The 18,534-nt window shown below is 36.2% G+C and overlaps 1 long non-coding RNA gene across 1 annotated transcript in view; it reads left to right on the forward strand.

The window, feature by feature from the left end:
• The window catches only part of LOC123385741, a 527,360-nt gene that overhangs the window by 132,384 nt on the left and 376,442 nt on the right, over positions 1 to 18,534 (forward strand). The window contains exon 3 of the long non-coding RNA XR_006598700.1: positions 2,971 to 3,051. This is a non-coding gene — a long non-coding RNA (uncharacterized LOC123385741). The remainder of the gene's footprint in view (positions 1 to 2,970; positions 3,052 to 18,534) is intronic.

Below are 18,534 nucleotides of genomic sequence, written 5' to 3' on the forward strand. Positions count from 1 at the left end.
CCTCCACTTAGCTTTCTCAGGAGCATTTTTCAGCAGTTTTGTCCTCTGTTTATTATTGTCTTCTGGTTATACATTGTGCCAAGATCCTTAGAAATTTTTTAAAAATTTATTTAAATCTACCTTAGAAAGTAGTCAACATTGTGATCTCCGTTTTATAATTGAAATTGAAGCTGAATATGTTAATTAAGTTATCCAAGATCACACAGTTAGTAAATGAATTTAAGGGGAAATGGCATTTTTGTCACCAAGCAACAATTTACTTCACCTGCAATAATAGCCTTCAATTTTCAGGTCATGTGTTTTGCAAACTCTACAAACCCATGGTCTTCTTGGCTGGTATGTAACCTGAGATAATATGGAGCTGCATTTATTTTCCAACATAAATAAAATCATAACATGGAAGAGAGAAAATCATGCCAAGAGTTGGAGAGCAATTCAGTCCTGATGATACCGTTTGATTCCTGAATTTTGATTCTCCCTAAATCCAGATTCCCCTGTAATTTTTCTTTTTTTCCTCCAGTTTTACTGAGGTATAATTGACAGATAAAATTTTATATACTTAAGGTGATGTTTTGATATATGTATACATTGTGAAATGATTTTCACAGTCACGCTAATTAAAATATCCATCACCTCACAGTTACCTTTGTAAAGAGAGAGAGAGAGAGAGAGAGAGAGAGAGAGAGAGAGAGAGAGAGTGTGTGTGTGTGTGTGTGTGTGTGTGTGTGTGTGTGTGTGTGATGAAAACATTTAAGATCTACTGTCTTAGCAGGTTTCAAGTACACAATCCACTATTAACAACTTTGGTCATCATGGTTTACTTTTCATTCCCTGAACTTATTCACCTTCCATAACTGAAACCTTGAAAATGTGTTCTGTACACACACACACACACACATACACACACACACAAGCATATTATTCAGTCTTGAAAAAGGAGGAAATCCTGCCATTTGTGACAACATAGATGAACCTGGAGGACATTATACAAAGTAAAATAAGGTAGAATGAGAAAGGCAAATGTGTGATACTACTTATATGTGGAATCTTAAAAAGTCCAACTCATAGAAGCAGAGAGTAGAAAGGTAGGGAGTAGACACTATAGGGAGATGTTGCTGAAAGGGTACAAAGTTTTAGTTAAGCTGGAAATTTTCAATTATATGTGCAAACAAATTCCCTTTACTTGCTTAGGCTAGTTGAAACTTTGTTTTGTGATACAGTAATGGAGATAGGACTTGAACTCAACTCTGCATGACTCCAAAGTTTATGATATAATTCATATGCTACTGTGCCTCTCCATGGGTGTTATACTGTGGACAGAGGAAGTTCAAGGAATTCTTTACCAATATCTAGTGACTTAACAAGTAAAAGATACTCTGTAATTTCCTCCTCTATCAGTAATGAGAAAGTTGTCTTATATAAAGTTTAATGTACCCTATGTGAGTATTTATTAGGGAAGTACACAAGTATTAGATATCTTTCTCAAAGCGCTAACCTGTGTTATGAGTAAATTATCATTACAAATGCCATTATATAATTTTCTGTAGACTTGAGGTATATTTTACTTTTAAATGTCCAAGAAAGAAAGATCTCAATATTATTCTCTTGTTTTTTCATAAGGACTTCTCTCACAAGTGACCATTTTTTTTTTCCTAGTTCAAATTATGTCAATGTTTGTTAAAGGGAGTTAGACACATAGCCCACATGGCCCATTTGTTTTACTTCTTTCTAGTACCAAATCAATATATTCTAGTGATGGGACAAATGACTCTTTTCTCCTACTCCTACTACTAAAAGGAAATCACTTCACCTGATTCAGACTCTGGACCTGAGCATACACATTTAAGCCACCAGAATAAGCTGAAACCAAAGGAAAAAGGACTGTTCTCAAATACACAGCCCTTAGCAGGGCTAATGCAAGATTCCTTTTTCACTTGACACATGGAGAATTTACTACTCCTGGATGATAAAAACACAGTGTTGATTGTTGACTGATACTTATACTTACTGGCTTTGAAATGAATCAAGTCCCTGTAATTGTTTAAGTGCCCAGTTAAAGACATTCGTTCCTTAGCTTGGCACAGAAATACTCAACAGCAAACCTGTGTCTCATGCACTATAGCTGCCTTTACCACCTTCTAGAGAGTTCCTGTATATAGTTTCTCTGAAGCTGGTGCCAGCCGCTTAGTGAGCAATGAATAAACATAGGAATAATTTTGTCTGGAAAAAAAAAGCTATAACATAAAGCAGGTCTAGAGAGGTCTCAGGAAAACCCCAAGACACAGAACTGCTTGACAAAACAGACTTAGCTTACCACCAAATTTTAGCACCCTGTTAACTGCTTTCTCAGGTTCTCCCTCCAGGGAGGTTCAGGGGATGTTAAATAGTATTTTTCATGGTTAAAGACTCCATTTCACCTTGATGTCCCTTAAGCATGATACCAATTCTCCATTTAGATCATTCTGAGGTACAGAAGTTGGGAGGAAGTAGAGGGAAACTACAAAAAAACTTTGCAGGATGGAATAGAGGGAGGAGAACCAAGACTTGTGTATGCAGAAGGCCAAGGTTACACTTAAATGCCTGGAAGCTTGTGCACCCTTAACTAGGGGAAAAGGAAAATAGCATCTGTTTGTCAGCCCACTTAGTGGGGTCTCCCAGGAACAGTCACTGTAAGTGGAGGGTAGAGTGGAAAGGAAGAAAAATCCAAAGGAACATTAAAATATGATCTCTGTCATTAAGAAATAACAATGAAGTGGGAAATGGAACATGAACAAATTTTTTAAAAGATCAGTATAGCAGCAAACAATCAGAGGAGCTAAAAGTTTAGTAGGACTTGTCATCACTTCTCTCCATTACCCAAATCCCATCACACATACTTTGCCCACTAACACTTTCCAGTTGTGCCAGGCCTGGGGTTCATATCTATCACATTCTCAATAAGCTCCTTGACTCAATTCCTGTCTTTTTCAGATTCTGAGTTCACCTCCTCCAGGAAGGCTTTCCTGAAATGCCATCCCCACTGGGCTCTATCACACCATATGTAACTTGACTGTAAGTACTTTGAAGAATATATCTTTACCTTTATCTTCAGAACCTGAAATACAGAAAAGATTCAAGAAATATTTGATGAATAAAATAAGGTCCACCCCCATTATTTTGTGGATGGGTTGATTAAGACCTTGGGTTAGATAAGACTTTTGCCCAAGGTTCAGCATATAGAATAGAAGACTTAAACTCTGTTTTTTGTTGTTGTTGTTTATGGCCCTGTTCACTCCAGTCTATCTGATGTCTTTGCATCATAGGACTTACCCAATGTGTAATCTGTTACATACTCCAGGCCCAATATATATGTTAAAGACTGTCTCGCTTCCCACATTTGTCAAATGACTTTTTCTTTAAAAACTGAGGGTAAAGATTTTTTTCCTCCCAGAATTAGAAGGGCAAAATACTATGAAATATTACCTTGGACTTCAAGAGACTTTAATAGTTAGCTTGTATAACCCTCAATGGATGAATACAAATCTCTTTGACATTTAAGACAAACTGGCCATTTGCCATCTGTTTGAAAACTCTAGTGGTGGCAACCATAATTTCTGAGGGATGCTGAATGGCTAACATTTTAGAATTCTTCCTCATAATGTGCTGAAACATGCCTGAAGTTTCACAGGTCTGGCCTTCTTCCACATGGCGAAACTGCAAATGTTCATTGCGTGTCCTTTTTCGAGGGTTGGCCAGGATTGGACCTTCCATAGCAGTAACAAATCCCCTTGTGGCTGTGGCTCTCAGGAAGATGGGTCTGAACATGAAACAAATCACTGTTCCCAGGTGCCGATGGCAGTACATGAGTATATAAGAATCCGTGGGTAAACAGGAAGGAGGTAGAAAGTATGGCCATGGGAAGGATGAGCTAACTGATGACCTGTTTTGGGTGAGGCTGGTGAGACAGAGCGTTTCATGAATATGCTAAGAATATGCAGTGTATTTGAGATAAATGTGCAGCTTCTTCTTAAAAAGAAACATTTACATAGAATGTTAACCTCTAGAATACCTAGGAAGGCTATCTTTTTGATTCAAAACAGACAAAAATACAAGTCACAACCATTCTACATATATGAAGTCCAAGTAATTTCAAATAAAATTACTGCTCAGCTGAATGCTTAAGCAATTTTGGATTGCTGGAGTGAATCAAAGAATACTTATAATGTAAGCTCATTAGGTTCACAGGCAGATATGCTGATTTAATTTAAGTGTTCTCCTCATTTAAATCTCACTTTTTCCTACTTTGGATTACTAGATGCTTTGGCTAATACCATTTGGTAAGCTACATCTTATAAAATTGCCTGTTTGTGAACTGTCTTGCTATTAAAACTTCCATAGCAAAAATCACTTGAATCAAGTGAAATCATTAAAAATGTGTGGCTCTTAAAAGCATGCCTTTCTCCCCTCCATCATAGTATCTTCCTATGCACAAAATAAGCTAGACTATTTATAATGGTTTATATGTCATGGCTTACATATGGCTTTTATATTTATGATGGTTCCTAAATATAAAATTCATTCCAGTGTTAATAGAGACCCAGTTGATATGGTGGTTCAGTCTTGATTTTATAGTCTAGGATTTTCATGGGAGAATTAGGGGAAACCTTAATCTCTTTTCCACCCACAGAATAACTCTGCTTATAGTAAAAGATACCTTTTTTAATTATAAACTGCTCTCACAAAGTATTCCCTTTTTTCTGTAAAAATATGTAACAAGTTGGTTGTATAGTATTGAATGTATGTCCTGGTTTTAAGTTTTTTAGTTCAGAAATATTGTGATTGCTCTTTATAAACCTATTTGGGAAAATATCTATTGTTCTTTTTAAGAAACTACTTAGGAATTACAGCATACAGCAGTGTAGCATTGTATGAATTTTATCATTTGCCTCAACTTTGCACTCTTAGATTGTGGACACATTAGTCTATTAAAAACAGACTGGCAGCGTGCCTGGGTGGCTCAGTTGGTTGAGCGTCCGACTTCAGCTCCGGTCATATCTCATAGTTCATGACTTTGAGTCCTGCATCAGGCTTTGTTCTGACAGCTTAGAGCCTGGAGCCTGCTTCAGATTCTGTGTTTCTCTCTCTCTGTCCTTCCCCTGCTTGCACTCTGTCTCTCTCTCAAAAATAATAAAATAAACATTAAAAAAATTAAAAATAGACTGGCACATCATGTTTACAGGCAGATAGAGGCTATGATCCACCCTCTCCCCAGTTTGCCCCCAAAATATCAAAACAGCAACAGCTTGGGGCCTAAGTCTGCATGGACCATTGAATTTGCCACAACAGGCAGAGATAGTGGAAAGCATAATGAATAAAAGCTGAATGTGGTTTACACATTTTTCCCCCATAGGGCATGAAAAGAAATATAAATCCTTTAACTGTTTCCTATCTGTTAGTGTTCTGAAGTTTTTTACTCATAGCAAGTAGAAAAATCACAGAGAAGCTTGTACCAAAATGAGAAGTTGCTTCAAAACAGTAGGATTAAAACACAAAATGTGTCGTTCAGTAATGTAATTCTTTTATTATAAATATTTCTTTGCTATGGGGTGCCTGGGTGGGTCAGTCGGTTAAGCGTCCATCTTCAGCTCAGGTCATGATCTCACAGTCCGTGACTTCGAGCCGCGCGTCGGGCTCTGTGCTGACAGCTCAGAGCCTGGAGCTTGCTCAGGTTCTGTGTCTCCTTCTCTCTCTGCCCCTCCCCTGCTCATGCTCTGTCTCTCTCTGTCTCAAAAATAAATAAAAACAGAAATATTTCTTTGCTTCATAATAATTCAGTTGTTCACTAAGGTTCTACAGAAGAGAGAAAAATAAACATATAAATGTTAAAATTTATCTCATTTCATACCTCATCTAGCATGGTTTGTTTTCATATTACTACTTACAGAGTCTTTTTACTAGCATTCTCCCCAAGATACAGAATTGTAGAGATAACACTGATTGGAATGAATTTCCACTTTATACCTAAGGACAAATTCTTGGGTCTTATAATGGCCAAAAATAGACTGAGTCTACACCAAAACAAAGTAAACAAATACAACATTGGGGTTATTTGGGTTCAAAACAAAACAAAACAAAACATTTTCTATTTCAGTTACCTGAAAATTTCAGCCCAAAGGAGCATTTAATTAAGATCTGAGTTATCTGTTATTTGATCTGGCCATCTGTATCATTGTCATATATTTGGTATCATTGTCATTTTAAACATCCATTTCATTTTCAGCATTTAGGCACAGGTTTTGTTTACATGCATGTGACAAAATCTAGCACATTGTGAAAATATTAAACTGGCTAGTTTAGCATATCACAACATATTTGATTTGATCTATTGTGTTGTTTAATTTAACCCAAATCAAACTATGAAAAACAAGCATGCCTAGAATAGCTTTTTCTTTTTCAGAAAACTTGACTATTTTTTTCATGAAATTGTAAAAACTTTGAATATTCTTTCACACCTCAATTCCCTCATTTCAAAAATGAGCAAAGGATATTTATAGACCTATTTTTGATAGATACCTCGCTGACAGATGGAAGTCACCTTTAAATTATGAGGTGGAATATGAAATTATAGGTGAAATTTGACATTTTAAGGTGTTCATCGTCCTCAAATGCAATTATAAGAATCAACCTAGTTTGAAAATAGCAAATGCCTTTCACTATCCTCAGGATGGATATTTTGAAAAGCCTTGGTATGTTCTTGGTTGGTATATCAAAGATTACTGAGGGTTGTAGAATAGTGATATATTGAATTATATATTACCTTCACCATTTTTTCCAGCTTTATTGAGGCCAAATTGCCATATAAAGGTTACATATAGTTAAGGTATACAAAGTGATGATTTGATACATGTATACAGTGTGAGATGATTACTACAGTCAACTTAATTAACACATCCATCACCTCATAGTTACCTTTTGTGTGTGTGTGTGTGTGTGTGTGTGTGTGTGTGTGTGTGTAGTGAGAACACTTAAGATCTACTCTCTTAGCAAATTTCAAGTGTAAAAAAAAATTGTATTAACTATAGTCACCATGCTGTACATAGATCCCTAGAACTTATTCATGTTACAACGGAAATTGTGTACTCTTGACGAATATCTCACCATTTCCCGTACCCTGCAGGCCCTAGCAACCTCATTTTTATTCTCTGGTTCCAAAAGTTCAGCTTTTTTAGATTCTACATAGAAGTGAATTCATACAGCATTTGTCCTTCTACATTCATCCATGTTGTTGGAAGTGGCAAGATTTTCTTCTTTATGACTGAATAATATTCCTGTGTGTGTGTTTGTGTGTGTATGCCAAATTTTCTTCATTCATCCCTTGATGGATGCTTCTGTTATTTTCATATCTTGACTGTGAATAATACTGCAGGGATGATGAGTGCACAGATATCTTTTCAAGGTACTGACTTCATTTCCTTTGGGTTATGTACCCAGAAGTGGGATTGCTGGAACATATGGTAGTTCTATTTTTAGGTTTTTGTGGAATCTCCATACTGTTTTACATTTTGGCTCTATCATTTTACCTTTTCTAATTTGAACCTAAAATTTTATTGCTTGATTATTTATGAACTTAAATCGCATTTTTTTCCTAATACAGTTTTAAGAGAAAAATATCAGTATGGTTTACATTAAAATATTTTTAGGGTGCTTTAGAAGGCTGTATATCAGTAAATGTACAAAAAAAAGTCCGTGTATTTACCAAACAGATAATACTGGAGTGCCTATTATGCACTAGTATGCTGTGTGTTGGAAATACAGTAGCAAGTCAAGCAGAAATGGTTCTTGCTCTCACAGAATAAAAGACATAGACATAAAAGCTACCAAATGAAAAAATCTTTATAAATTGTGGTCAGTGTTACTGACGAAATGAAGTGGAATGGAGAAAAATGTGTGTGTGTGTGGGGGGGGGGAATGGAATTACTTTGTATGTGGGAAAGCGTCTTTGAGGAATGGGTGTTTGAACTGAGAATTGAATAAGTCAAAGGCAGTAGCCATGTGAATAACAAACAGAAGTCAATAATGAAAAATGTGGCAGGATCACGCTGATCAGTGGTATCTTATGTAGTAAGGTATTTTGGAGCAATAAACCAGGGTGAAAGCAAAGAAGGACCAGAAGGTGTGTTCGTCATTTGAATTTCAATCCCAAGTGCAATGGGAAACCTTTGGGTTTCGGGTAGATAAGGAACAGAGGTGATATGTAGGGAAGGATTGGTGGTGTCACAGGTACAAGCAGGGGGGACAACTGGAAAGGAGGCTATAAGAGTTCAGGTGAGAGATGACAGGATTGAAAGGTATAGTAGGAGTAGATATAGAAAGGTAGAGGTATTCATAATATGTTTCAGAGGTAGATCAGTTAAAACAAATTGTTGAAACTTGATGACAAAGTTCATGTGGTAGCAAGCAGGGATTGGCAACAAACTGGAAGAATATACTAACTTCTAAACTTCTGCCTTAAAGTGGATATATGGTAGAACATTTAATCATAAGTGGGAAACTGATATATGAGTGAAAATAAAAGGATTCTGTTCTGCATGTTGAGTTTGACCTGTTTGAAATACTCAGTTATAACTGTTAGGAGTTCATGTGGAAATGGGAGTGTAGAACCCAGAGGAGTGATTTGGGTTGCAAATATATATTTATTTATTAATTTTTTAAATGTTTATTGATTTTTGAGAGAGACATAGCGCCAGTGGGGGAGGGGCAGAGAGAGAGGAAGACACAGAATCTGAAGTAGGCTTCAGGCTCTGAGCTGTCAGCACAGAGCCCAACATGGGGCTTGAACTCAAAAACCGTGAGATCGTGACCTGAGCTGAAGTCTGACGCTTAATCAACTGGGCCACCCAGGTGCCCCGCAAATATATAATTAGAGATCATCAATATATAGATTTTGTGAGAGAATTCTCCTTTCTACTGATAATGTCATATGTTCAGAACTAAGTACAACTCAATTAAAACTCATTCAAATAGCATTTGTGTCCTTGCTGTCAATCTTGATTAAAGCCACCCTTACCTGTCTTCCTATATATTATTGAATAAAACACTGCACACCGCTTCTGATACCAGTGACCTAGAAGTCCTCCCATTCCTCATCCTCCACGCATGTAAAAGCCATATTCAGATGTTTCAGGCCACCAGTCAAATAATCTGTGTCAGGTCTCTGGAGGGTGTATTACAGAGCCCTTCCTTTTCTGTAGTACCTTGGGTTAAATAGTATAGTAATGAATAAGTTGTGTTTTTTTAGAATTTCCTGTTGTTGCTGTTGTTTTTTTATTTCCAGTCAAACCTATCGTCTCTGTGTCCCATTCTGAGCCAATCTAATAAGACAGTTGGTTAATGTTTGGTTCTCATGAGTTAAAATGTCATCTTAAACCAGCTATCTACTTTCTCTGTTCTACATGGCTCTAATAGTGTTCCATCTTACAGAGGACCATGGTCCACTTCTAGCCCCTGCCCCTCACTTTAACTATTTAATTTCTACCTCCCCTCCAAGGCCCAGGCAAGCATTTGCTGTCCATGAACCAACTTGAAACCTTTAGCTTACTCTTAAGTCCTTCTTCCTAAAGTTTCCAAGGCCCTTGCTGCATACTTTACTTATTTTATTCTTGCTCCTTTCTGTTTCTTCAAATGTGTCTGATCTTATTTTCTAGAAAGTCCTCACGATTTGAATTATGACATACAATGTTATTATTTCTCTTGGAAGCTGTATGGCATAGGGCCAAGTTAAAAAAAAAATGTCCAACAGATGGTAACTGAATAGAACTTTAAGAGGTACTTAGTAGAGATATTTTTTAAATTCCAGTTAGTTAACATATGGTGTAACATTAGTTTCAGTAGTAGAGTTTGTTATTTGCTTACTGGAAGTATTAAATGGAGTGATGTTTAGGCAGGAATTTCAAATCATCATAACTGTGGAAGTAAATATTGGGGGATTTATAGGCTTCTTGACACTTTCTATAAAGCCATATTTGTGGTGACTTACTTAGCATTTCACACGAACAATTTGACACAGAATCATACAGAATAGTACAAGACCCAGTTTGCCACACAGTAGTGTGGCACACAGAGAAATGGAGTTTTTGCTCTTACTGTGGATGATACATTTATATTACCAAGTATAAAGTCTCCTTGAAATAGACTAAAACACAAACTTCCATTACACCATGGATTTTGTGTCCATTAACAGTCATCCTCTAGATTTCTGAGTACTTTCTGAGTTCAACAGTTAATCAGAACTTTCTGGAATTAGTGATTTTAACTTAATTCTAGCCGTTTTTTAAATTTTCCTTTGTACTCACATGCCAATTTAACAAAGAGAATATTAATCAACCCCCCCTACATATTCCATAATACATGTTTAGAATAGCAATTCCAAGGTGACAAGGATATTACACAATAAATTCATATGGGTCCCTCACTAAACAACTGTAACTGAATCTCAGATTTTATTTAAATGGATATTATGTGATCATTATGTAGCTCAAAAGAGTTCACTGATGTCCATCATATGATAATTTGGAACATGCACTTGGGAAGGCACTAGGGATACAAAAAATTAATAAAATATTTTATCAGCACTCAAGAGCTCAAAGGGGGAAATAGATAAGCAAAGAAACATAATGTCATAAGTACAATAGTAGAAACATGTATAAATTGAGTAATCATTGGTATGCCTTGAAGCTAGCATGGAAGAATAAGAATTTACTAGGAGAAAAAGGAGAGCAGCACATGGAGAGAACAGCTTGAGCAAAGGTGCAGAGGTGGCCATGGGGGAAATGCTGGCCTTTAGCCCACCTTCCTTTTTTTCCTTCCCCCAGCTGTATGTCTTATCCAGCTTTGCTTTCTCAAACAATTCAATGGTCTTTGGCCATTCCTATAATCTAGGAATGATCACCTGGAAGATGTCTAAATTCAAGAAGGTGCTTCTACGGAAAAGGGCTGGTTACAGGTATTGGATATGCTATTGGCGCCATTTGGGCTGGGAATTTACCAGGGTTTCAGGCACCAGATGCATGGCTTTACTGGTGGGGGTTGGGGGCAGCATACAGTATCACAGTGAGTTTGTCCCTTGGCGTCCCAACTCATAGCTGTTAGGGCATAGTGAAAGACAAACCAGAGAAGGGCCATCTGAAGTATGTTATCTAAGCCAAGGTATGATCTTTCCCAAGTTTAAGGATTGTCTCTGTGATCTTTTTTGTTTTCTGTTTATGAGAAGTGCCAGTGTATATTCACATCTTGGTTCCTAAAGATACTTTTCCAGATCCTAATGTTGGTAGTATTGTATTTTCCATGATAGGATGGTCAATAATGATTGCCTCAGTGAGACAATGAATAATGAGCAGAATTACTTAAAATAAGTGATGGGGACGCCTGGGTGGCTCGTTCAGTGAAGTATCTGACTCTTAATTTTGACTCAGCTCGTGATCTCACCATTTGTGGGATGGAGCCCCACTTGGGGCTCTACACTGACAGCACCGAGCCTGTGTAGGCTCTTTTTGTGTCTCTCTGCCCCTTCCCCACTAGGGCACCTGGGTGCACACTCTCTTTCTCTCTCAAAGTAACATTTTTTAATTAAAAAAGTAAAATAAGTGATGAAAATGTAGCCCTGCTTATAGTTGGTCTTTGTTTTTAAAGTCATGTTTAGTTTTTTGTTGCAGCTTCATACAACTAAATGTAACAAGATGTTTTTCCTAATTTTCAGCAAGAATGCAACACTTTTCTCTAAAAGTTCTGATAGTTAATGTTGTCTGTGACCTTCTCTGGGGGAAAACAGTTCAATTAACTGCTGTATTAAAAAGTCATTTGCTGTGAGAAAAGAGCACTCATCTTGATTCCATCTCATTTTCATAATCCTTTGAAACACCTTACACATAATGGAAAACAAATAAGTATGCCAGACAATTTATCGAGTCAAATAGCAGTTCACCCCCTTTTCTCTCATGTATTTATCTTGCTATTTCTGCTTGAATGTTTTATCCTCTGGGTGAATGCAGTGTTTTTTAATTATTTTGAAGAAAGCTTAACAGAGATAGGCATAATCCAATTAAAAATAGTCTTGTTCCTGCAGCTTTGTTACCTATTGTAGAAATTTAATTCTTGCTATAACTTTGGTTGATAAACATGTTAATAAGAGATTTTACTGAGAAAAATTAAAGCTTAAGCAAGAGATATTCCCTAGACACAATAGCCTCCTCTACAAATGATAATTTCTTACATTTTTTTTTTCTGGTGAAAATTCTAACATGTCCCCAATGATTAAATTCCATGGTCCTCTAATAAAATAACTTATCTTTACTTTGATATGAATAATCAGAGAAACTAATTACACATTCTGTCTGTACTTTTTCACCCTGTCTGTTAACATTTACTTTTCAGACAATGGCATTAGTGATTATTGGTTTTAAATATCTGAGTATTATTGAACATTAGCAACTGATAATTAATTAACATTAATTAACATTGTCATCTCAGTAATTGTTTACAAACTTCATTTCTGTGTGGAATAGAATTTTTTATATAAACTTACTGATTTTTGCCTTTGTAGTACCATGACAATTACATAAGTATGTTGGGAAAATATACTGATACATTTTGAATATAAGTAGCAAACATAGGAAATACAGACACACTGGAGCGTATATACAGAAGACAGGCTGCCCAAGGCAGAAGGTTACCTGTATTTGATTCATTCTTAACAATATTTTTTGTTGCTATCCTTTGATTTCAACTATTAATGTAAAAGTCCCAGAGCTCCTAGAAGTGATGCTGTGTGCCTAGTAGGTATTCTTTAATGTAAAATTGCTGAACCATCTATGAGCTGTATTCTGGCAAAAAGACACTCAGAAGCAGCTAGTTTACATAGCTTTGTGTTCATTCCTATATCCTTGGTTAAGATTTGCCCATGATTATTAAACTTCATCTGGGGAAGTGAACCCTAGTTTCATTTCACCATGTGATAGATTTGGGAAGTGAATAATTCTGGAAGAACTTAAAAATAGATTCTGTTTTATTTCATGGACGTGTAGTGGGAGATAAAGTGGCAGTGAATCCTACAGTTCTGTATCACTTTGGGCTGGATCATGAAAGCCAAGGCAGAAGAAGAGTAGTTTAGCCTTTCTCAGAGATAACAAAAAGTAGCAGAAGGCAGAAAGCCTGAGGTTCAATGCCATTGAAAGGACATGGTGTGGAGGAGACTTGTAAGAGAAAGCCAAGAAACTGGGAAAGGAAAGGTTTGTATGAAGAAAGGGTGAATGGTGTGAAATACCATTGAATGGTCAAGGAAGAGGGGCTGAAAAATTTTATCTGTGTTTATAAATTTGGAAATTTGGGTGACTTTACAGAGAGATTTCAATGGAATGATAAACAGCAAATATAGAACTTCCAAGAAGCTCGAATAAGAGATAATTGTTTTGTGAAAGAGAAGATTGAGAGGGATTAGTTAAGTTTGAAAGACCTCTTTGAGAGTGTGTTGTATTGTGTCCTTTTCTAACATGCACTCTAGTATAAGGTTTTAAAATTTTTAAGGGAAAATTTTAATTTTTACATAAATTTTACTCTACATAATTTTTAAAAGTAATTTTATGAATAGAACACTCTGTTTTCACCTTCAATTTGAATAAGTTATTAAGCAGTTTTTCACATAGATACCTTACCCAGCTTAATGTAATATGGACTGAATTCATAACTTTAAGTAACATATAGCTGTGATTTGTAGTACTTTATGGTTTGTTTGCTTCCAGTGACGTTAGTACAGTAAAGATTCTAAATAATAATAAAAATGTGTTTCTGACTAACCATACTAGTTATGTACAGTGTACTTAGAATTGCAGACATTAGTAGTATCCATAAATTCACTAGTATACTAGTTTTTCTTAACAAAAATGAGTTTTAGAATTTTTCCTGTGCCCTCAACTCCAAAAGCTTCCTACATTCTGATTCCAATGATATGTTGTAATCCATCACTTACTTGCTCTAATTGTTTCTTTTGACTTAGTTTATAAAAGTGGTAAAAACATAGTTCTGAGACATGAGCTAGACTTAGTGCAGTGTGGTCATCATTGACACATGTAGTCTGGAGGGAGGATGGGGACAGAGGTATGAATAATACAGCGCATTCATTCAGTCTGCATATGTCTCAGCGCAGTGAACCTTGTGGGATAAAAAAGTCATGACAAACTGAGTAAAGGCTAGCCTTCAGAGCAAAGAACCTCAAGTGTATCAGAGGTTTCATTGTATCAGATGAGGAAGGAAGCCACAGGGTCATGGTGTATAAATTTGCATTAGAAAATTTGGGTATGAAAGTGGCAGAAAAGGAAAAAAAAAGATTTTGAAAGAAATTAAGTTTCCCCCAATCCCTGTGCATTATCAGGCTGTTGTGGCTTGGGAACTAAAGTAGACAATCTTGGGTTTGTAATGAGTGAACACTGGTTTGAGGATATATGGACAAAATAAAGGCACCTTGTTTTTAAATTTGAACAGTATTGTACTATAAATAATAATATGAAAAATAAGTGTGAATTCAAAGTTAAATAATGACAGATTTCCTCAGGTATCCTTTTAGGTGAATGATCAGTCACATCTTCCATTTGTCCTGAATCACACAGTGCACTCATCAAAAGGCATTGATTTTTTTTGAAGTGTTTATTTAAATTCCAGTTAACATATAATGCATTATTAGTTTCATGTGAACAATATAGTGATTCAGCCCTTCCATACAACACCTGGTGCTTATCACAGCAAGTGTATTCCTTAATCCCCATCACCTTTTTTACGCCCCACCCACCTCCCCTCTGGTAACCATCAGCTTGTTCTCTGTAGTTAAGAGTCTCTTTTTTGGTTTGTCTCCCTCTCTCTTTTCCCTTTGTTTGTTTGTTTTGTTACTTAAATTCCACATATGAGTGAAATTATATGGTATTTCTGTTTCTCTCCCTGACTTATTTCAGTTAGCATAATACTCTCTAGCTCCATCCACATCATTGCAAATGGAAAAACTTCTTTTATGGCTAATATTCCGTTGTATATTTATATCTAACACCTCTTCTTTACCCATTCATCAGTCAATGGACATGAGCTGTTTACATAGTTTGCTGATTGTAAATAATGCTGCTATACATGTTGGGGTGCATGTATCCCTTTGAATTAGTATTTTTGCATTCTTAGGGGAAATACCTAGTAGTGCATTTGCTGGATCATAGGTTAATTTTACTTTTCAACTTTTTGAGGAATCTTCATTCTATTTTCCAGAGTGGCTGCACTGATTGCATTCCCACCAACAGTGCAAGAGGGTTCCCCTTTCTCTACATCCTCGCCTACACCTGTTGTTTCCTGTGTTAATTTTAGCCTTTACGACAGGTGTGAGTTGATACTTTATTGTCGTTTTGATTTTTATATCTCTGATAATCAGTGCTTTTGAGCATCTTTTCATGTGACTGTTGGCCATCTGTATGTCTTCTTTGGAAAAATTTCAATTCCTGTCTTCTTCCCACTTTTTAATTGGATTATTTGTTTTTTGGGTGTTGAGTTTATAAGTCATTTATGTATTTCGGATACTAAACCTTGATCAGATATGTCATTTGCAAATATCTTCTCCCATTCTGTAGGCTGCCTTTTAATTTTGTTGATTGTTTCCTTCACTGTGCAAAAGATTTTTAGTTTAATGTAGTCCCAATAGTTTATTTTTACTTTGTTTCCCTTGCTTCAGGAGACATATCTAGGAAGAAGTTGCTACAGTCCATGTCAAAGAGATTACTGCCTGTGTTCTTGTCTAGGATTTTTATGGTTTCATGTCTCACATTTAGGTCTTTTATCTATTTTGAATTTATTTTTGTGCATGGTGGAAGAAAGTGGTCCAGTTTCATTCTTTTGCATGTTGCTATCCAGTTTTCCCAGCACCATTTGTTGAAGAGGCTATCTTTTTCCCTTTGGATATTCTTTCCTGCTTTGTGAAAGATTAATTGACCCTATAGTTGTGGGTTCATTTCTGGGTTTTCTATTCTGTTCTCTTGATCTGTGGGTCGGTCTGTCTTTGTGCCAGTATTGTACTGTTTTGATCACTGCAGCTTTGTAATCTAACTTGATGTCTGGAATTGTGATGCCTCCGGCCTTGGTTTTCTTTTTCAAGGTTGCTCTGGCTATTCAGAGTCTTCTGTGGTTCCATAAAAATTTTAGGATTGTTTGGCCTAGTTTTATAAAAAATACTTTGGTATTTTCATAGGGATTATATTAAATATGTAGATTGATTTGGGTAGTATAGACATTTTAAAAATATTTTTCTCCCAATTTCTGAGCATGAAATGTCTTTCCATTTCTTTGTGTTCTCTTCAGTTTCTTTCATCAGTGTTTTATAGCTTCCAGAGTACAGATCTTTCGCCTCTTTGATTAGATTTATTTCTGGATATCTTACAGTTTTTGGTGCAGTTGTAAATTGTATCAATTTTTTGGTTTCTGTTTCTGCTGCTTCATTATTGGTGTATAGAAATGCAACAGATTTCTGTGCATTGATTTTTTTATCCTGCAACTTTGCCGAATTCGTGTATCATTTCCAGTAATTTTTTTGGTGGAGTCTTTTGAATTTTCTACATAGAGTTTCATGTCATCTGTGAATGGTGAAATTTTGACTTCCTCCTTGCCAATTTGGACGCCTTTTATTTCTTTTTGTTGTCTGCTAGCTGTGGCTGGGACTTCCATTACTGTGTTAAATAACAGTGGTAAGAGTGGACATTGCTGTCTTGTTCATGATTGTAGAGGAAAAGCTCTTAGTTTTTCCCCATTGAGTATGATATTATCTGTGGGTCTTTCATATATGGCCTTTATGATGTGTTATGTTCCATCTATCCCTACTTTTTTGAGGGTTTTTATCAAGAATGGATGCTGTATTTTGTCAAATGCTTTTTCTGCATCTGTTGAGAGGATCGTATGGTTCTTATCCTTTTCTTTATAAATGTGTATCACATTGATTGACTTGCAAATATTGAACCGCCGTTGCAGCCCAGAAATAAAACCCACTTACTCGTAGTAACAAATTCTTTTAGTGTACTGTTAGATTCAGTTTGCTTGTATTTTATTGAGAATTTCTGCATCCATCTTCATCAGGGATATTGGTCTATACTTCTCTATTTTAGTGAAGTGTTTGTCTGGTTTTGGAATCAAGGTAATCCTGGCTCCATAGAGAGAGTTTGGGAGTTTTCCTTCCATTTCTATTTTTTGGAACATTTTGAGATGAATACGTGTTAAGTCTTCTTTATATGTCTGCTAGAATTCCCCTGGGCTCTTGTTTGTTGGGAGATTTTTGATTACTGATTCAGTTTCTTTGCTTCTTAATGGTCTGTTCAAATTATCTATTTCTTCGTTTCACTTTTGGTAGTTTGTATGTTTCTAGGAAATTGTCTCTTTCTTCCAGATTGCTCAGTTTGTTGGCCCATAATTTTTCATAATACTCTCTTATAATGGTATTTCTGTGGTTTTGGTTGTGATCTCCTCTCCCGTTTGTGATTTTATTTCTTTTGGCCCTTTCTCTTTTCTTTTTGATATGTCTAGCTAGGGGGTTATCAGTTTTATTAATTCTTTCGGAGAACCAGCTCTTAGTTGCATTGATCTTTTCTACTGTTTTTTTGTTTGTTTCTTTTTTTTTAAGTTTATTTATTTATTTTGAAAGAGAGAGCACCTGTGCATGAGCAAGGGAGGGGCAGAGAGAAATAGAGGGAGAGAGCAGGAATCCCCAGCAGGCTGCATGCTGTCTGCATAGAGCCAGATGCAGGGCTTGAACTCACAAACTGTGAGATCATGACCTGAGCCCAAACCAACAGTTGGATGCTTAGCCACCTGAGCCACCCATGTGCCCCTGGGTTTTGTTTGTTTGTTTCTATATTGTTTATTTCTGCTCTAATCTTTGTTATTTACCTTCTTCAGCTGGCTCTAGGCTTTATTTGCTGTTACTTCTAGCTCCTTTAGGTATAAAGTTAGGTTGTGTATTGAGACTTTTCTTGCTTTTTGAGATAGGTCTCTATTGCAGAACACTTCTGTGTTAGAACTGCCTTGTTGCATCCCAAAGGTTTTGGACTGTCATGTTTTCATTTTCATTTACTTCCATGTACTTTTTAATTTCTTCTTTAATTTACTGGTTAACCCATTCATTCTTTAGTATGATGTTCTTTAACCTCCACGTGTGGAAATTTCTTTCCAAATTTTTTCTCATAGTTGGCTTCAAGTTTCATCTTCAAGTTCCATAGCATTGTGACGTCAGAAATGATACGCAAAATATCATCTCAGTCTTTTTGTAGTTGTTGAGGCCTGATTTGTGACCCAGTATGTGATCTATTCTGGAGAATGTTCCATGTGCACTTGAAAAGAATGTGTATTCTGGTGTTTTAAGGTAAAATGTTCTGAATATATCTGTTAAGTCCATCCAGTTCAGTGTATCAGTGTCATTTAAAACCATTGTTTCTTTGATTTTTCTGCTTAGATGATCTGTCTGTTGCTGTAAGGGGGGGGGGGTGTTGAAAT

The sequence above is a fragment of the Felis catus genome, chromosome A1 (assembly GCF_018350175.1).
Source record: "Felis catus isolate Fca126 chromosome A1, F.catus_Fca126_mat1.0, whole genome shotgun sequence".
Classification (NCBI taxonomy): domain Eukaryota; kingdom Metazoa; phylum Chordata; class Mammalia; order Carnivora; family Felidae; genus Felis; species Felis catus.